Raw genomic sequence first — 21,779 nt, 5'->3', positions numbered from 1 at the left:
TGCACATCAATCAAAAAGAAATGCTAGCTGTACAAAATGCTCTGACAGCCTTCAAGGACCTCTTACATCCAGGACAGCTTATCATAAGGACAGACAACATCACAGTAATGTGGTACATAAACAAGCAAGGGGGCACACACTCCTACCCTCTATGCAGGCAAGCAATGACCTTGTGGAACACAGCACTGGCTTACCAAGTTCAATTACAAGCTCAATTCCTGCCAGGAAAAAAATACATTGGCAGACGACCTAAGCAGAAACATCATGGATCCCCACGAGTGGAAACTGGATCCACAAGTATTTGCAATGATAACTCAAAAATGGGGGCTCCCAGACATAGACCTGTTTGCCAGCCTCCAAAGCTATCAACTAACAAAATTTTGCACAAGGACTTTTCACTATCAAGCTTGGAAAGTAGACGCACTCTCATTCAGTTGGAAAATGCTGACAGTATTTGCCTTTCCTCCATTACCCCTTCTCACAAAGGTGCTGCTGAAAGTCAGGATGGAGAGACCCCGAATGATGCTCATTGCCCCAGACTGGCCACGCCAGCACTGATACCCACTATTAAGGAATATGGCCCAGGGCCCACCATGGATTCTACCACAAATTACCTATCTGCTCACACAGCAAGACGATCAGATTCTACACAGCCAGCTCAAAACCTTAAACTTGGCAGCATGGCAAATCAACTAAGCAACCAGCCAGCTCCTCTCTCACAAGCTGTTATGGATGTTATTCTGGAGGCCAGGAGGCCCAGCACCAGGAAAGCCTACTCAGACAAATGGAAAAGGTTTTGCACCTGGAACCAAGCTAAAGGCCAAAATACCCTTCAGCCTGATATACCTCAGATTCTGCAATATTTAACTGAGATGTTATACAAAGGGCTTTCTTTTTCATCTATTAAAATCCACGCCTCGGCTATTTCAGCTCACTACAACACGGATCCTCCCTTATTTTCACATCCACTCCTAAGGCACTTTCTCAGAGGGGCCAAAAACATTAGGCCTCCCAGGAGAGCACCAACACCTACTTGGGACCTCAACTTTGTTCTGGAAAAACTTGCGCTACCTCCTTTTGAGCCAGCTTTCTCAGCTGACTTAAAGTTTATATCATGGAAGACTGCCCTGCTGCTAGCAATTACTTCACCGAGAAGAGTTTCAGAGCTTCAGGCACTAATGGCAGTAGAGCCTTTCCTCATTTTTCATCAAGACGGAGTTTCTCTACGAACTAACCCCTCCTTTATGCCTAAGGTGGTATCCAGTGTGGCTCTAAATCAAATCATCCATTTACCCACCTTCTTTCCAAATCTTCAGAACAAAGGAGAAAGACTCCTACATTCCTTGGACATTCACAGGCAGCTACGTTACTACTTGGATAAAACTAAGGTTTTCAGAAAATCTGACCAGCTTTTTGTATCCTATGCTACAGCATCACAAGGAAAGGCTATCACAAAACAGACCATTTCCAAATGGATAGGACATTGCATACGTTTTTGCTACACCCACCATGGAAAACCAGTTCCTGTTAACATAAGGCCCCACTGTACCAGGGCAGCAGCTACATCTACAGCCTTCCTCAGGGGGGTGCCAACCAAGGATATTCTGGAAGCTGCAACTTGGAGTTCAGTACACACCTTCACGAAACATTACCACTTACCACTTTACTCTAAGACTAGAGCTGGCTTTGCCACTGCAGTTTTGCAGGGCCTTCTAGCCTCCTCTAACCCTGTTTGACTCCACCTCCCATCCTTCGCTTTGGGATTCTACCCAAGTGTGATGACTGCAGCAGGGTAACACGATGAACATAGTACAGTTTTGTACCTACCATAAATGTAGATGTTCGAGTGTATACCCTGCTGCAGTCCAGGTTACCCTCCCTCCATCCCCTCTGACCTAACTAAGACCTTTCTATACCTTAAAATCTGTTACAACCTTTGTGGTGTATTTGCTTATAGCTGGAGGGATTTTTTGTTTATACTACACTTTTTATTATTGGTACTATCTACTGACCACCATTTGGGGGGGGGGGGGCACCTGACATCTGGGGCAAGAAAAACTAAAGAAAATGTCGTTGGATGCCTCTCGTATACCCCTGGTGCACTGACGTCAGGGAAGAAGCGACAGCAACCGACGCTGGACCAAGACTTTGGAATTCGGGCCGACTGCGGGACTGCCTGACGGCAGCATAACCCGAGTGTGATGACTGCAGCAGGGTATACACTCGAACATCTACATTTATGGTAGGTACAAAACTGTACTTTCTTGTGTTATAGTTACTTCTAGCGAGACTGATAGGTGGTCAAATCTCACCAGGGATGGCCACATGCTAGGGGTGCAGTGGTCCCCATGTTGGTGAGCACCAAGTCCAGAATGTTTCAGCCCCTTTTGGGGTATGTCAACTAGGTGGTGTAGGGCATTGGAGTTAGCGAAGTCCAGGAACCCTTGAGCAAGTAAGTTAGAACACGTATAATTTACCCAGTCATGGACGGGTAATTAAAGTCACCCAAAACCAGGGTGTTTGGTTGTATTTTGATTGACTTAGGTTGATCCAAGTAGGCTGAGTGGATGTCCTGATTCATGGAGGGTTTTTTAAGCTGGCAACAACCTGAAGAGGGGTCTTACCTACAGTATGTTGCAACTGAAGTAATTCAAGGGAATCGTGCTATTTAACCAATGTAGAGGTGTATTTATCTTTAATGAATATTGATACACCATCTCCTTTAGTTCTCATGCCTTCAGTTTGTAGTCTGAACGTGTGGAAAGAAATGTGACCTAGTATAGCTGGGGTGCTGTCCACAGCCTTAAACCAGGTGGGGTTATAATGTTTATCATAGGCTTCACTTGAAAGTTTTGACAGGAAAACTTGCTGATTTTGTAGGGGTTTTTTTTCCTGTGGGATTATAATTATTTGAGGTGATTAAGCAGGTTTACAGCATTTTAAACATTTTTTTTTTCCATTTAAAATTGCAACATTCTGACATTTTGTATGTTAAACATTTCTGACAGGAATTGTTCATAAGTGTGTGTTTTATTTCTTGTCTAAGGCTGTTTTTATTCTGTTTCTAATCATTTAAAGTTGAAACTGAAAGTCTTTAAGTGCAGGGTAATGCAGGGGTTCAGAATCTGTTAGTGTTTATTCTTCTCTCCCCGGGGATTCTCCCACTAGTGTAGTGCATGCAAAAAAGAGAGAGAAGACCCATCACATTGCAGGGCAGCCATCTCTGACTGTTTTCACCTCAGCTGGTGGCTGTGGCTAAATTAATTATTTAGGCTGTTGATTACATGGTGCAAACCCTGGTTACAAGTAATGCCAGCACTCTCTCAATTCAGCCACACAAGGATCCTAATTTTGAAATGGATCTGGAATCTGAAGTTTCAGAAGTGTCATAGTCTGATCAGTTAGTTTCCTCCGAGGACAAAGAGGTTCAGAAACCCAGATGTTTTCTTTTTCCCATATATTTGCTAGATTTAGGGATGTATTCATATCTTTGACTGCCCTCGAGATCAGTAGGGTTTATGACCTTTTGGAGGATGAGGCCCAGGATAGTTGGTCCCAGGACTGGAAGACATTTTAAAGAAAACTCGCAATTCTCTTTTGCAGAACGTGTCCCTTTCTAAAAAAAAGTTTTTAAGAAATTCAGGGTGTGCTCGGCCATGCCTGGCTTCCAAGCCCCTTTATCTGTGAACCATGCTTCTATGTCTCCAGCAGCTGTCTTCAATGAAAAGACTGTCTGCAACAAACCCAGTCCCTCAAGATAAATTATGCAAGTGGCTTGACTCTCAGGGAAGGAAACAGGTGCAATCTGACATGATAGCTTTTAAGATCTTTAATTACCGGTGTTTTATATGGAGGTTTGTGTTGAGGTTTATGTATAGCTTAGACAATTTCACTGCATCATTACCTGTGGAGCAGAAAGGCTGTATGAAAGAGATTGCTTCCAATGTTTGTGTCAGAATATGTTTAGAGTGCCTTGGGGGGCTGATACTATTTGTAGAAATGCAGTTATGTCTGTGGTAAGGAGGTTTGCTTGATTGCACAACCAAACCTTTTTTGATGAGTTAAAAAATTAGATTTTGAATACTCCACTTGATGCTGATTGTGTGCTTGGTACAATAGCTAATCACATCTTTAAAGACTGGGAAGACAGAGGTAAACTGATGCAAGGTGTGTCTAAAATGTTTCATATTCTCCTAGTTTTCCTCCAGTAAGATAGATAATTTTCAGCAGCCCAGCAAACAGAAATTCCACCAGAACAAAAAAAAAAAAACAAGCCATCAATAGGAAATGGCTGGTTGAGAACTCCACCAAACCTAACAAAAGGAGCTCCTTTCCCAAAATGGATACCCCCCCTCAATACTTATAACTGGTGAGGAGGGTCAATACCCATCATTCACAAGTTCCCCTCTAGGTTGTTCCCCATTGTGAAAATTAACTGTCAGTAAGGTGGCCTGGCTATAAGTGATTTCTGACATATGAGTGGTCAACATTCTGGGGAGGTTGCAGTGGCAGTGGAAGGAACATCTGCCTCTTGTTTGGGGGGGGGGGGGGTTCCTTATCATCCACTGGACCAGACTTGACTTCTCCCCATACTCTGGCATATGCTGGATGTAGGAGATATAGATCTCATCTCTCCTTCAGAGAAGATGAAATGTTTCTATTCTGGAATTTTCCTGTTCCCCAAAAAAGAGCCGTCATGGAGACTGGTGTCTGAAGACTTTTGTCATCATCATCAACCCCCCTTTTCCCATTTTCTACATAAGGTTGAGGTGTTGTGTTAACTTTTGCCATCAGTCTCTATTTAATGCCACACTCCTGCCTTCTTCAACACTCATACCTGACTGTTGCAGATCTTCTCTTACACATTCTGTTCAACTCTTTGCTGGATGTGATCATTTCCTCTTCTTCCTTTCTGTCCTAAATCATCTTCACCAGATCGTGTTTTGCTTTTCTGCACATGTACTAGAATGACAGAAATCTGTCCTGTTTGATCTTTGCTGCAATTGGAATTACTTTGGCTTCTGCTCTTATGTCGTCATTTCTTTGTCTGCCTCACAGTGTGCATCCTACCACTCATATCAGGCACTTCATCTCCATCACCTCTAATTTCCATGTCTGCTCTGCCGTTACTGCCCAGGTTTCTGTACCGTGCAGTAATACTGGTTACATCACTCTTTTGTACACTTTATTTTTCAGCTTCTTTAGCATTCTTCTGTCATACACTACACCTGACATTCTGTGCTAGTTAGCTGCAGTCCCTCTGATTCCAGCTTTGACCCCTTCATTCAGACTTCCCTTCCAGATACTTGAAGCTGTTAACCTGTTAACCTGTTGCAGTATCTTCCCTTCTATCTCAGTTCTGAGCTTCTGATTTCCCCAATTTGCTGCCGTTACCATTGTCTTATCTGTACTTAGTTTCATCCCATGTGCCTTCATTTTTGCATTCCCTTCCCATCCTTTGCTGAAATTCTTGCTCAGAATCTGCCTGTAATGCCACATTATCTGCATACAGCAGCTTTTTTGATCTGTCCCCTCTAACCTGTTTGCTAATGTAATCCATTATCAGTATGAACAGCAGTGGGCTCAGAGCTGAACCGTGATTCACACCCACTCTCACTGGTAATCTCTCAGTGAGACCAAACACTGTTCATACTTGAATCATTGGTTCTTTGTACATATTCTGCACTAACTCTACCAATGTTTTTGGGGCTTCATACCATGGTAGGACTGCCCAAATCAGCTTTCTTGGGACCTTGTCAAATGCTTGTCTTCAAGTGCAGGAATGCCTCATTGAATTCTCTTCACATCTCTGGCTTCTTCATAACTGTCTTAACATTGGGTCAGTTGTGCTGCGTCCTGATCTGAATCTGAACCGCTCATCACCCACCTTACTTTCTGGTACTCTGCTTATCTATTTATCAGTCACATTCTTCAGAACTTTCATGCAGTGTCAGGAGTTTGATACCTCTGTCCTGCCCTCAGTTGTGTATTTCTGATATTTTATCAAGGTCCCCAAATTCAAGATGCTCACCCTGAAAACAGTTCTTTCCGTTCTGCTAGACAACTGATTCATGGTGACCCTTGACTTGAATCATGCGTGTCATCGTATCCCAGTTGCTTACTGCTTCAGGAGATAAATTAAATTTGTTGTGTCTGGTTTGCGCTTTCAGTTCTCTGCATTGTCCTTTGGGCTATCCACTGCACCTTGAATGTTGCAAAATGTCTTGCTCTGGTAGAGGCCCACTGCCAGACTCTTGGCATTTACATTTTTCCTTACTTGGATGACCTGCCGATCTGCGCAGTGCCTGCATCCAGGTATTTAGAATCGCTGTAGAAGGTCTCAACCTTACTGTCTCAGCTGGGATTCAAGTTGAACCTTTGAAAATTGTGCCTGATACCCTCTTCTGAGGTGCTTATTCAACACTTTCTTCCAGAAGACAAGGGTCTATCCTACCAGATGATATATCAGGAATTCTCCAGGAGGAATGTCATCTCTGCAAGAGAATTCTTAAAAATTCTAGTACTGATGGTATCCATGATTCTCATGATACCACTGGCCCTTCTCCACATGAGGAAAATTCACTGGTATTTATGAAATTGTTGTCCCCAGCACCTTCATTCCCCTGCAATACCAATTGCCAGTGCTGCCTTTCATTTCATGAGTGTTACACTGGTGGAGAACACAGCTAATTATCAGTCCAAGACTTGCTTTCTTCCCTCCTGTGTCAATGCAGTCTATCCAGACAGCTTTGTCCGAACTTGCTCGGGAGCTTTGTCAGTGGGAGTACAAGTCCTAAGGATGCATAGAAACTAACCAGTGTCATGGAAATATTGATGGTAATCCACCTCTTGTGGTTATGAACAACACCACAGTAATGGGCGCAACAGTTCTGCACATCAGTGAATTTTCCTCATGTAGAGAAGAGCTAGTGGTATCATAAGAATTATAGATACCTCAAAATATAAGGGGGTCAAAGGTCATATTATCTATGCCAATTGGCAGTGATGGCCTGGGAGCTGCCTTTGCAGCATTCTCTGACTCTTGAAGCATCATACATCTTGTCAGAGCAAAACATAGTAGCAGGCATACTAAGCAGATTTTGGGCAGACCTGCATGAGTGGCAGTGCAAGGCATTGCAAGGCAGTGCTGTTCCAGCATCTAGTCCAGAAGTGGGGAACACTTCAAATAGATCTTTTCACCTCATTTAAAAATAGATGGAGAAATTCTGTTCCAGATATCCTTGAGCCATGCTCGGAGGACAGATGCTTTCTCGTTCACTTCAATGGGAATGTTCCTGTATGCATTTCCACTGATTCACAAGGTACTTCTGAAGACTCAGAGAGAAATAGCAAAGATCATTGTGGTGACCCCCTACTGGCCTAGGCAGTCTTAGTTGTTAGTTATAATGGTATTTGCCAATGGCAGTTACCACAGGCCTACTCGCAGTCTGTATTTGCTCATGCAGTCTCCGTGCTGACTGGTGCATGCCCAGTTAAATGCAACTACATCTAATAATCTGAATGATTTGATCTTGACTCTGTTTAGGTACGTGTTTCATGAGGATGTACAGCAAGTATTAAAGGAGGCCAGAAAATCTGCTACTAGAAAATTTTGTGTTTACAAATAGATAAGGTTTTGTAAGTGGTGCCTAAGCTGGAACAGAGAATCTCTTGAGGTTAACATCCCTCTGGTCTTGAAATATTAGTGAGAGCTACTTCAGTATGGCTTATCATAAATCCATTAAGGTGCATTTAGCATCCACCTCTGCGTCTGCCATTAGATCGCCCTCTTTTCTCTTCTCTTTTTGGTAAAACAGTTCATGAAAGGAGTATTGCAATCAAATTCTTCCTTCAATAGATCTCAACTATGTTCTGGAAAAATTGACCTTACCATCTTTTGAATCTGCCACTCGGGCTGATCTGAAGCTGTTAACATGGAAAACTGTTATTTCTATTACATCTACAAGACAAGATTATGAGCTGCAAGCTCTTATGGTGAGACAGCCTTTCCTGATTTTCCACAGCGATAGGGTTGTTTTAAGCACTAACCCTCTTGCAGAAAATGGTCTCAGAATTCACTCTGTCGATCGATCTCCCTGTGTCGACCTCCCTGTGTTCTTCCCAGAACCTTAGTGTAAGGGAGAGAGGATGCTTCCTATCTTGGATGTGCATATACATTGTAGGCACCTTCTTGACAAAGCAAAACCCTACAGGAAGACTGAATTACTTTTTATTTCCTACGTACACAGGGAGAAAGAAGGGGCAACCTAGTCTGTAAACAAATCATTGCACTTTGGTTGTCATCTGGTATTATTGTTGCACCTTCCATGGCATCACAAATCCAGTCTAGGTTAAGGCATGTTCCAGCAGGTCCTTTGCCTGTTCAGTGGCATATTGGAAAGGAGTGGACTCTAGACTTATTCTAGAGGCAGCAACTTGGTCCTCATTCCATAACTTTATGAAGCACTACAAGCTGGATGTCTTTTCTAGATCAAGAGCAGGCTTCGTTCAGACCATTTTCAAGGGGCTCCTGGACCTTTATCCTTCCTCCTCCCAGGTTGGGTAAGCTTTGGGAATCAACCCAAATGCCAATAAGGCAGTGTGTTTGTCGAATATAGTATAGCGGTACAATTCCTACTTATCTGTAACCGTAGATGCAAGTAGAACACACTGCCTTATTGGCAGAACCTACCCGCTATCCTCCTTTTTTAGATGTACATAGCTTGGTGTTTGTGTTACCATGGAGTGCTGCTCCTCCTGCCTTTTAGTGTGTGTGTGTGTGTGTGTGTGTGTGTGTGTGTGTGTGTGTGTGTGTTATTAGATCAGGAGATGTTTGCAAAGCTTCTAGTTGTATCTTCTCATCCTGCTGGACCCTAGAAAACTGAAAAGATCCTTTATGTGGGTTTGTAAGACAGTCCTGTACTGCCAGATGATTGGTCTTTCACACCCCCAGATAGGCAGTGGGAGGGACTCTGAGCTTTTGTAGACTACCAGAGGAGGGTAGTAGGGCACTACTACCCAATTACCAGTAAGGCAGTGTGTTCTGCAAACATCAGCTGTTACAGATGTAGAACTTGTGCAACTGTATTTTCTCTCCCTTGCCCTTTGGACTATCTACTGCACCAAGAGTGTTCACAAAGTGTCTAGCTCCAATTATAACTGACTACAGGCTACAGAATATCTACATTTTTCCATACTTAGATGACTTGGTTGTCTTTGTAAAGTCTTTTTCAAAGTGTCAGGAATCTTTCACTCGGGTGAGAGATTTCTTGCTCAAGCTGGGATTCCAAGAGAACATTACAAGGTCTTTTTTGAGTTCTTTACAAAGGATTGTGTTCCTAAGTTGTCAACTGGATACCTCAGTGCAAAGAGCTTTTTTTCCATTAAAAAATAGATCTATATTTAAATATATTTCTAAGGTTTTCCACTCTGACTTCTGTCGCTGCATGGGAGTACCTCAGGATTTTGCATCTCATAGCAGCTATGATTCTTATGATACCCATGACAAGATTCCACATGAGAAAGATACAATAGTATTTGAAGTGTCTTTGGTCCCAGCACCAACATTGTTTGTCTTTTCAAATCCCAGTGCTGGGGTTTGTCGGAAGAGAAATCACATGGTGGAGAAAGCAGATTTCCCTAAACTCAGGTCCCCCTTTTCCCACTCTGCTTCCAAGCAGCCAGTAACCACAGATGCCTCAGGCTTTGCTTTGGGGGAAGTTTCAGGAGGAATGAAAGTGCAAGGTATTTGGGACACCAAGAACAAATGCATGCATATAAATGTAAAAGAAATACTTACCCTGACCAAGACACTGAATTCTCTGAAACATCTTTGGTCCCTTGGACCTCTTCAAGTTGTTATAGACAATACAACAGTCATGTGATACATCAACAAGTGAGGCTGAACCAGGTCATACCCCCCCTTGCAGACTAGCCATGTTAGCTTGGAGTATAGATTCATGGCAAATTCTCACTCTGTTAGCATCTTACATTCTGTCAGAGCAAAACTGTGTGTTAGACTGAGCAGGACTAGGGCAGACCATCTCAAATGGGAACTAGATTGGGGGGATTTCCAAGAGTTGACCCATCTGTGGGGAGTTCCTCAAGTAGACCTGTTTGCCTCCTCACTGAATAATCATCTGGCAAGATGCTGCTCTATGACTCCATACAAGAAGACCTGCAAGACAGATGCCTTTTCTTTCCTTGGACAGGAATGTTGTATGTTTTTTCACAGTTTCCATTGATATTCAGGGTACTTCTGATGATTCAAAAAGAATCCCCAAAATTATTGTTTGCGACTCCCATCTGACCCAGGCATAGTGGTTCTGTCTTCTTTTGGAAATGGCCATGGGCATTTACCACAAACTTTCCTTACAGAATGGATGTACTCACACAGGATCATGGGTGTTTGATAAACCCCAACCCCAATCAACTTCAGCTGACTGTCTGGATGATAGGTCCTTCATTCTCTGTAGACTCCTGTTTACTGTGGATGTACAGCAGGTATTAATGGAGGCAAGAAAGATTGCCACTAGGAAGTCGTGTATTAGCAAATTGATGGATTTTCTAGTTGGTGCCAACAACATAACCAGTACCAATCCAGTGCTAGTTGTTCCACAATTTTGTAATATTTGTGTGAGTTACTATCTCACAGCATTTCTTAATCCTCCATCAAGGTTAATTTATCAGCCATTTCAGCATGTCTGCCCACGGATCCTCCTCTTTCAATGCATTTTTATGTTAAAATGTTTTTGAAAGGGGTTTTGCGTAAGAAACCTCCAAGATAACTGGTGGCCCCTCCTTGGGATCTTAATTTTGTATTAGGGAAGCTAACTCTTGCACCATTTAATCCAGTTTATCTGGCTGACTTGAGGTTCATAACATGGAAAACTATTTTACTGATTGCTCTGACTTCTTTAAGAAGAGTATCTGAGTTACAAGCTGCTATGATGAGTCAGATCTCATTTTCCACAGAAACAGGTTTTCTTTGAGCACTGATCCTTCTTTTAAGTCTAAAATAGTGTCAGCGCTTTACCTTAAGACAGACTATCCATCTCCCCATTTTCATTACTAAACCTTAAAAACAGGCAGAAAGGATACTCCGTACCTTGGATGTCTGTAAACAACTTTGGTACTACATTTCCAAAACAAAATCTTTCAGATCTTCAAATTAGTTTTTCATTTCTTGTGAAGGTAAGAAGAAAGGGCAACCTGTATCAAAACAGACTTAAAACGAACACCAATTTTACTCACAAGACCGTACATAAAATAATTTGAGCGCTTTCGTTCGACTATTTTCAAATGTATGTCTCAGTACCTTCTGTTATACTTACTACAACAAAACTATTCCAGGCAGAATCAAGGCCCACTCTATTAGGGCCTTGACTTCATCTGTGGCTTTTTGGAAATGGTTGGATTCTAGAAGTATTCTGGAAGCAGCAAATTTTCCTTTATACATAAGTTTATAAAGCATTACAAGCTTGATTCCTTCTCTAAGTCTAGATCAGGCTGTACTAGGATCATACTCCATTGGCTGCTGGACCCTTCTCCTTCCACCTCCAAAATGTAGTAAGCTAGGGCAGTCTACCAATATAGCTAAGGTTGCTGCAGCAGTGACCAGTACGCTGAACATAGTTTAGTCATGTAGTTAAACTTAGCATAACAGTATATGTTTGAATGATCACTGCTACAGTAGCCTATATCTCCTTCTGTCCCCGTTGTTTTTTAGTGTGTTGTTTTTGCTAGGGTGTGAATACTTTTTTTTTTTGGTTAGGGCTCAGACTCCCTCTCTGTTCGTATGAAAGCTTTGAAGGGTTTGCCACCCAAACCTGTCTTTTTTAATCAGCTCAGCTTAATCTGACTGATGGCTTGGGTGTGTGGAAGGTGCCCTGAAGCTTTGGAAGCTGACTGGCTGTTATGTCCTTGGCAGGATATAACCTATGTAGCTAAGGCAATTACAGCAGTGATCATTTGAACATCTACTGTTTTGGTAAGTTTACTTACAGAACTGTACTGTCTTGCTGTACCAGTTTAGTCAGCAACTCACAATTCAGCCTGCTGTGACAGTCAGCACAGAAACATCCCATATTAATCACAGAAACAGTTAAACTGGATATATCTTAAGTGGACACAGATGCTGAAGCAGTCCACAGTAAGGAGATAGCAGTGGTACAATGCACTTCATTTGCAGGTTACCCCAAATCAGTCCATTCAGTAAAGAAGAGAGTCTGACAACAGCTTATGAAATAAAATGTCCAAGCAGTAGAATTAGTGAAGCTGTTGTATACCCAGTTTTACTTTGAGCACAGTTGCACTTGTGGGCTTTTGTATCCTTGTTAACCTTGCCACTCAGTAATGCTGTTGATTATTTTAATAACACATTCCTGAACCTTCTTAACAACCTTGCTCCACTCAAAACTAAAAGAGTTAAAGCTTAATGGTTCTAGTCCTACCTCAATAATAGACAACAAGCAGTAATCTGGGATAAGACACACTCTACCCTTCAACCAGTTACCATAGGTGTCTCTCAGGGGTCCATACTAGGGCCTCTTCTCTTTTCAATTTTCATCAATGACCTTCATCTAGCCATCCCCCAAGCCACTTGCATACAATATGCTGATGACTCCACACTTTTATGTTTAGCCAAATCCAAATCTGAACTTCTTTCTCTTACCCAGAACACATTTAACATAGTTGAACAATGGTTTACACAGCGTTGCCTTCTTTTGAACCCTAATAAAACTAAACTCCTCCTCTTTACTCCAACTCTGGGCTTCCTATATAGGATTGGACCTTTCCTCTCCTCCACTGCTAAAACAACTATAGCACACACTCATCTAATCTCTACTCTTCTCTATGCATCACCAATTTTTACTAACCTTTCTAAAAAGAACCTTAACAAACTGGAAACTTCCTATAACAATATTGCTAGATTTGCTACAGGTAACCCCTACAGAACCCACTATTGCATAAATATAAAACAGCTTGGATGGCTGGAACTACAAAACGTGATTAAACTCCACCAACTAACCATTGCCCATAAAACCCTTTATAAACCTTCCTCTACTCCTATTCTATCCACCCTCATCACACCATATATAAATCTGAAATCCCTACGTTACGCTCACAAAAACCTTGTACATACCTCTAAACCCAATAACAAGGCTGGAGAAATCTCTCTTTTCTAATGCTATTGGAAAAACTTGGAATGTTCTCCCCAGTGATCTTTCCTCTCTCGCCTCTCCCTCACTTTTTAAAAACAAACTGAAACTTTACCTAACAACACACTGGCTGTGCCCCTGTTCTAAACCAGACTAGGCATCTAGCCATCAAGATTTACCTAAGTTTCTGCCACTATTGACTACATTTGTACTATTTTATTTTCTTAACCTATAAATACCACCTTTTACACTACTCTAGAACAAATACATTTTCTTTACTAATAAAAAAAGTTCTTTACTACTAAAAGTCTCTCTCTCTAGCCATACTATCCTCTGTCTCTCTAAATTCTCTTTACAGAAGATTTTTCTTTCTTCTATACTCTAGTTGCATATTTTACATAATTACTCTTTCATCACTTGTCCTTCTTTATTGTATAATTACCTCCTTTTCATACTACTTTACTATAAATATTCTAGCTCTAAAGCTCTTTGCTTTGTCCTCTCTGATTTCCATATTATAACCTGCTAGAAGCATAGTACATAATGTATGCAGCTACATAGTTACCTTATTACTTTTTATCCTTCCAAGGCTTTATTTTGTAATTTGCAATGTATATCTCAATATGTCTTATTCTTCTTCTAGTCCTATGTTAAAATTATTTTTTTTTTTCACTTAGTTTATCTTGGAGCTTTTCTCTCTGGGCCTCTACTGAAAATGGACATATATCCAGTTAGACTAGCCCGGTCAACAAATGTAAAATAAATAAATAAAAATAATTCTTTCTCCCCCTTGGTTAACTACAGAAACTAAATAACTTGTGCATCTACAAGATAAAAAACCAAAAAAATAAATTACCCCATGTCCTAACTGAAGTTAAACAACTCCGTAACTCTGTAAAAAAGCTAATAATCAGGGACCGTAAATCATGCAATACCAAACTTTAATCAGAACACTTATCTAACACTCAAAAATTCTGGGACTGTATCTCCTCCCTCCTCCACCCAGGCAATAAAGCAAACCCATCCCCAAACCTAAACCATACAGACCTAGAAAATGCCTCTTTTCAATGCCTTCTTAGAATCCATAGTTAAACTTACTTCCAGCTTCTCTCACCACTCTGTCTCCTCCTCCCCCATCCACTCCCCCTACATCTCCACCCAATTTGACTACCCCTACTTTTAACTTTTCTCCAGTTTCTACAAACAAAATAAAGAAACTCCTCCTCCTCCAACTCAAACCTTGCTCCCCTGCCCCAGATAACCTACCCACAACTTTCCTCAGACTGTCTGCTGACAGCATTGCCCATCTCATCTCTGTCTTAATAAACAGATCCATACTAGAATCATATGTCCTTTCACTCTGGAGACCTGCTTTAATCATTCCATTCCACAAAGGAGGCAAAAACACCATCACTTCCAATTTTCGTCTCATCGCCATCCTTTCACCACTATCAAAAATAATGGAGAAATGTATTCAATTCCAAATTATGTCCAATACGACCCAAAGCAACAAACTTACCCCTACACAACATGGTTTCTGTCCCAGCCACAGTACCATTACTGCCTTCTTCTCCTTTCTAGATTCCATAAACCTTGCATGTGACTCCGGCAAAATTGTTTCTACTCTATTCCTTGAATTGTCCAAAGCCTTTGATACTGTTTCCCACCCCTTATTATTATCCCAACTCTCCTCCCTCAACCTCTCCCCTCCTACTATCATGTGGTTCACTAGCTACCTGTCTGAAAGACAGCAAGACGTAAAATGGAAAAACTCACTCTCGTCCTTTCTACACACCCCTACCAGTGTTCCCCAAGGTTCCATTCTCTGCTCCCTCCTCTTTTCATTAATAATTTCCACCAGTCTCTCTCTGATGCCACACTAATCCAGTATGCTGATGATTCGACCATCATTTGTCCAGCTTCTTCTCAAAACTTAGTTAGCATTCTCTTATATCGAATTATGGATGCATAGTAATCACATCGCCTTAAATGCCAGTAAAACAAAGTTAATGATCTTCTCCCCATCCAAAAACACCAGTATAGACAAAATCTCATTTACACTAACTGCTCAGAATACTAGTCCCATCGAAATAGTATCACATACCAAACTGCTCAGTGTCATAATTGATGAAAATCTAAAGATGTTCTTCGTTCCCCATTGCTGCAGTCCTTACTATTGGGTATAGTCCGCATCCAGTCGGCCCGAATACCAGAGTATAAGGCTGACGTCGGCCAGGGCGCATTAGACTGACGTCAGTACGTCAGGGTACTAATGCGCATGACCGACGTCATATCCTCAGTCTTTTTTGCCGCGTGGTCCGATGCAGAAGCAGTTTTGCGAGTGCAGGTTGGCGTTCTGAAATCTTTCCGAAACCGGAGTTTCAGACCGAAACAGAGTTGGCTAAGTACCCCGTTGGGGAACATTTTGGTTTTTTCTTGCCTCAGTATTTTACCGGATGTCAGAAAAAGTGAATAACTGTATTTCTTGTGGGAAACAGATACCTCATAGGGATTACCATACCTTGTGTATACCTTGTTTAGGGCCTGAGCACGACGTTGTTGGTTGCCACTCTTGTGCTAGGTTTAACAAACGCACTATTAAGAGGAGGTTAGACTGTGCCAGGTTAGTGTTTGGGAAGCGTTGCAATTATAAAATGCCGTCGGATGCTCCGCCCGCTTCGTCCAAGAAGCGCAAGGACAAAACAGCGAAGCCTAGGGTTGATGAACCGGCAGTCCCGGACGTCGGTTCTTTAGGAGGCTCAGTGGAGCCAGAGGTTTTGCCAGGAGTTTCCATGGAGTCCCAGGCGGAATCTTTACTGTTACAGGATGTGCCTTCTCAGGAGGTAGGCCAGGCTGAAGGGGCTTCTCAGGTGACTGTTCTTCCCTCTCTTCCCAAGGTAGTTAGAGCCTCTCCTTCTGTTGCCAAAACTTCTTTGAGAGGTAGGCCTAGTTTAGCTTCAGTGGGGGCTTCTCCTAGCATTTCGGGTTCTGTACCTAAGAAACATATGCTTAAAATGGCAGAAGATTTGATTACTATGATTAGAGGTTCTATGCCCCCGCCTGATAAAAGGCCTAGGGTGGAACCAGAGTTTGATTGTTTTGAACAGTGTTCAGAGGCTTCAGGGTCTTCTGCGGAAGACTTGCAGGAGTATCCTACTTATTCTGATTCTGATGTGGATGATTCCACTCCTACAGCTACTCCTCCTGAGGATTTCTCATTTTCAGAGACTCTGCATTCCATGAGGGAGCACTTTAAATGGGAAGGCCAGGATTACTCTGATTCCAGGAAAAGGCTTGGGAATTCTTGTTTTTACCCCAGCATAGGCCCTTAGCTATTCCTCCTGTGTTGAATGTGGTGGAAGATGTTTTTGCAGAGGCTTCCCTGAACCCTGACTCTTTGCCTCCTGCTCCTGTTAAGCCTGATAGGTATTATAGGGTGCCCAAGCTCATAAGTATTTGTTTAAGAGTCCTAGGGCGGACCCAGAAACTATTTCTCAAGGGCCTAAAGGTGTTAAAGCTTCTGTGGTTAAAAATCCTGTTCCCACTGATAGAGGCAAGGGCTTTGGATAGGTGGGGAAAGAAAGTGTATACTTCTTCCACTCTAGCCATGAGAGCATTGAATTGTCAGTTTCACATGCTAAAATATCAGAATTACCTCCTTTCACAATTGAAATCTAAGGTGGATACTTTGGCAGGAGGTATTGAGTGTAAAGAGTTGCTGGATTTGGTTCATGTGTCTGAACAAGTGGGTAAGCATTCTTTGCAATGTGGTTTTGATGCTGTGCAAGCCTCCTCGAGGGTGGCCGCTACTAGTTCTGTTCTTCGCAGGCATGCCTGGTTGAAGGATCAGAATTTAGCTGAGCATGTTAAGACAAGGATTTTAGATGCTCCTTTACAGTCTGATGTGTTGTTTGGATCGCCTGTGGAAGCAGTTTTAAAGAAAATGGAGGACAAAGCTAAGTCTATGCAAACTGTTAAAGATTTTTTGCAGGTGCAGCCACCGAAATTTAGTAGAAATTGGCCGGCTAAGGGGTGGACATATCCTGCTTATGATTCTCAGTCTAGGGGTAGGTCTAGACGTGGTAGGGGCAGGGCTCAAGGTTCTTTTAGGCCTAGAACAGGGAGTTCGCCTGCTCAGACTTCCGGTGAGGGCAGGGGTCAGTCCTTTCGTAAACAGACCCAATGACCTGTCTTTTCAGCTGCCAGTAGATTCCCGTCTGGCAGCTCCTTTGGGAGGAAGACTGTCTCTTTTCAAAGCAAATTGGGATTTAATTACTCAAGACAAATGGGTGTTGGATATCATTCACCACGGTTACAGATTTTATTTCCATACAATGCCCCCTTTCAAAGGCATGCCAGACGTTCCTCCTCCACAAAGAAAAGAGGCTCACAAGCAAGTTTCTCAATTACTCCAGATGGGGCCATTCAGCCAGTCCCTGTATCAGAAAGGGGCCTAGGATTTTATTCTCGCCTGTTCCTAGTACCAAAGAAAGGGAACACGTGGAGACCAATTTTGGATTTATCTCTCCTCAACACTTTTCTGGACATTCCCAAGTTCAAGATGTTGACGTTACAACAGCTTTTACCTCTGCTGGGCAAAGATCACTGGATGGTAACTCTAGATCTCAAGGAAGCTTACCTTCAGGTGCCTATCAGGCTAAGTTGCAGGAAGTATCTGCGGTTTCGAGCTGGAAATTCTCATTATCAGTTCTCTGCATTGCCCTTTGGCTTATCTACTGCCCAGAGTATTCACAAAGGTTCTGGCTCCAGTGATAGCTTACTTCAGGCTTCAAGGAATTCAAATCTATCCTTACTTGGACGACTGCCTGATTCTGGCTCAAGAAAAGGAAGACCTTGTACAGCATCTGGAACATGTTATAGCAGTGCTAAGATGCCTAGGGTATTCTGTGAACGAAATAAAGTCCAGTCTAGTACCCTCTCAAGACATGTGCTTTCTGGGTGTGAGACTGAATACAGCAGCCCAGATGGCCTTTTTAACCCCGGACAAACAACAGAGTCTATCACTTTACTTCCATCAACTATCTCATCAGTCCGTGCTGACTGCAAGGACAGTCCTTCAAGCATTAGGGTTCATGGCATCTTGTATTCTGGTGCTTCCCAATGCCAAACTGCATATGAGGAAGCTACAATGGTATCTCAAAAATATATGGACACAGCACTGCCAGGATTTGGACACTGTCATTCAAATAATACCTTGCCTTCAAAAAGAATTTTTGTGGTGGGCTCAGGAATGTCACCTAAACAAGGGACTCTCTGTGACCCGGCCAGAGGCGAGTCAGATTTTAACGACAGATGCCTCGGACATTGCTTGGGGAGCTCATCTAAATGGAATGTGGATACAAGACATGTGGCCTGCCAGACTACTGCATCTGCATATCAACATGAAGGAGATGTTAGCAGTCCAGTTTGCATTAATGGCTTTCAAGGAGTTACTTCTTCCAGGGCAGGTGTTGATTCTAACAGACAACACAACTGTCATGTGGTACATCAACAAGCAAGGGGGAACACATTCTTATCCTCTATGCAGGCAAGCAATGATTTTATGGGAGACTGCGCTAAGCTTGCAACTAACTCTTCAGGCAAGGTTTCTGCCAGGAGCACAGAACTCCTTAGCAGATGTGTTAAGCAGACAAATCATGGATCCCCACGAGTGGAAACTGGATCTTCATGTATTTCAAACATTGACAGTGTCATGGGGAACTCCAGACATAGATCTGTTCGCTTCTCCACTAAACCACCAGCTGCCACAGTATTGCACAAAGGGGTTTCATCACACAGCTTGGAAAGTGGATGCTCTGTCTTTCAGTTGGAAAAACCTTCATGTGTATGCCTTTCCTCCTCTACCTCTTCTTCCAAAGGTACTATTAAGGGTCAGACAAGACAGGCCAAGGATGATTTTGATAGCTCCAGATTGGCCTCGGCAACACTGGTACCCACTACTACGGAGTCTGGTAAGGAAGCCTCCATGGCCTTTGCCTCTGATTCCTCATCTATTGTCTCAGCAGGATGGTCATCTGCTCAATGTCAAGCTTCACTCTCTTCATCTAACAGCCTGGCATATTCTGTGTTGAAACACAGCAGGTCTCAACTTCCTCAACAAGTTTTAAATGTGATTATGGAAGCTAGAAGACCTAGTACAAGGAAAGTGTACGCAGAAAAATGGAAGAGATTTTTATTTTGGAGTACAGCAAAGAATTTGCAGGTTTCTGAGCCTAATTTGAGTGCGGCTCTTCAATACCTTACTGAGTTATTGGACAAAGGTTTGTCCTTCTCTTCTATTAAGATTCATGCTGCAGCGATTTCAGCTCACTATGATTGTGACCCACCATTGTTTTCACATCCTTTGTTCAAGCAGTTTCTTAGAGGGCAAAGAATATAAGACCCCCACGTAGAGCTCCTACTCCTGCTTGGGATCTCAATTTTGTGTTGGAAAAACTTACTCTACAACCTTTTGAGCCTGCGGCTACTGCTGAATTGAAATACTTGTCATGGAAGACTGCTTTTCTGTTGGCTATTACTTCTGCAAGAAGGGTGTCTGAGTTGCAGGCCCTTATGGCAGTAGAGCCATTTTGATTTTCCATAAGGATAGGGTATCATTACGTACTAATCCTTCCTTTATGCCTAAGGTGGTTTCTAGTGTGGCTTTAAACCAGACTATTCATTTGCCTACTTTTTATGCAGACCCCCAAGATAAAGGGGAAAAGATTTTGCACACTTTAGATGTACACAGGCAATTGCGTTATTATTTAAGCAGGACTAAGGATTTTAGGCAGTCTCAGCAGTTGTTTGTTTCTTTTGCTTTGAGTTCGCAGGGCAAGCCTGTGTCAAAACAAACTATTTCTAGGTGGATTGGCTTTTGCATTGCATTTTGTTATTCCCATCATGGCAAGGAGATTCCAGCTGGGATTAGGCCTCATTCCACTAGGGCTGCTGCCACTACAACGGCATTTCTAAGGGGGGTGGCAACTAAGGATATTTTGGAAGCAGCTACTTGGAGTTCAGTGCATACTTTCTCTAAGCATTATCACCTTCCTATCTACTCTAAGTCTAGGGCTGGTTTTGCCACAGCTGTTTTGCAAGGCATGTTGTCAGCTCCTGCTTCTTTATGATTTGCCAGCCTCCCTTACCTCTGCTTTGGGATTCTACCCAATAGTAAGGACTGCAGCAATGGGGAACGAAGAACATAGTACAGTTTTGTACCTACCATAAATATAGATGTTCGAGGATCCCATTGCTGCAGTCCAATTTACCCTCCCTCCTTCCCCTCTGTGTTTAGGGGTGGTTGTGTAGGTGAGGTTTCATGCTTATATTTTTTGTATATGTCCTTGTATATCTTGTACATATTTTTGGTGCAGGTATTTTGGGCCTTGTCTTTTTAGGGTCTTCTGACATCTGGGGCAAGAAAAGACTGAGGATATGGCGTCGGTCATGCGCATTAGTACCCTGACGTACTGACGTCAGTCTAATGCGCCCTGGCCGACGTCAGCCTTATACTCTGGTATTCGGGCCGACTGGATGCGGACTATACCCAATAGTAAGGACTGCAGCAATGGGATCCTCGAACATCTACATTTATGGTAGGTACAAAACTGTACTTTTGACTTCCATATTCAAACTTAACATAAAAAAAACTCGTTAAAAGCTAGGTCTCCTATATAGACACAATCGGCACCTTACCCCTCCACCAGACACGCCCTTACCTCTACCCTCTCTTATGTATGGCACCCCCCCATTCAGTAAATTTCAGGTAACATTACAGGCCAAGCGAGAAGTCTGTTACAATAAAATCTCCAAATTTGCCACCAACTTCAAAAACTCAGCTCATCACTGTCTCTCCATTCCTTGCACTGGCTCGAACTTCCTAACTGTCTCAAATTCCTCAAACTTAGTACTTCTCACAAGCTTATATTCAAACCCTCCAGCTGTCCCTCTCTGTCCATCTCTCTAACCCCCTACATTCCCAACCTCTCACTTAGATCAGAAAACCACAATCTCCTATACATATATAAACCCCTTCGACCCCCTGGCCACCTACTACTATCCTGCTTCTTTGCTAAACTCTGGAATTCTCTACCTGCCCCCTTTTGAAATATTCAAAGCCACTCATAATTCAAAACTCTTCTCCAGTCACACGTTTTCTCAAAGTGGGAATGTTCCTGTACCCCTACCACATAACTCCTTAATACCATCTCCCAATTCATTACCAGTTTTCTTATCCTCCTAACACCCACATTTTCCTCCACTATAACACATCCTCTAACTCTCCCACCACTCCTTTTTCTTTCTGTCCTCAGACTTCTAGCATTGCCTTCACTCTCTCTCCTACCCTGTACCACACAAACTCCTCCTAAAACCCCACTGCTCTCCCTACTATAAAACATCCTCTACCTCTCCTCTCTCTGACCATTGGGGGGATTGCTTTATATGCATTCTTTAGTACCTTTACTTTGTAAATAACAACTTGACTATATTATCTCATTTTGTAAATAATTACCTAGAATTTAGAACTGATGTCTCCTTCTTATTCAATTATATATTACCGTATGTATGCTTCTGTTATGCTGCTACTTTGACATTTGTATAATTGTCAGTATTCTG

General features: G+C 42.5%; 1 protein-coding gene across 4 annotated transcripts in view; it reads left to right on the top strand.

Moving 5' to 3' along the window:
* Window positions 1–21,779, top strand: part of TBC1D24 (TBC1 domain family member 24) — a 526,383-nt gene that overhangs the window by 283,501 nt on the left and 221,103 nt on the right. The window lies entirely within an intron of this gene.

Source organism: Protopterus annectens, chromosome 12.part0 (genome assembly GCF_019279795.1).
Source record: "Protopterus annectens isolate FY-2018-M chromosome 12.part0, PAN1.0, whole genome shotgun sequence".
Classification (NCBI taxonomy): Eukaryota; Metazoa; Chordata; order Ceratodontiformes; family Protopteridae; genus Protopterus; species Protopterus annectens.
Note: the sequence above shows the minus strand (reverse complement) of the source record. Positions and strands in the feature narration are given on the sequence as shown.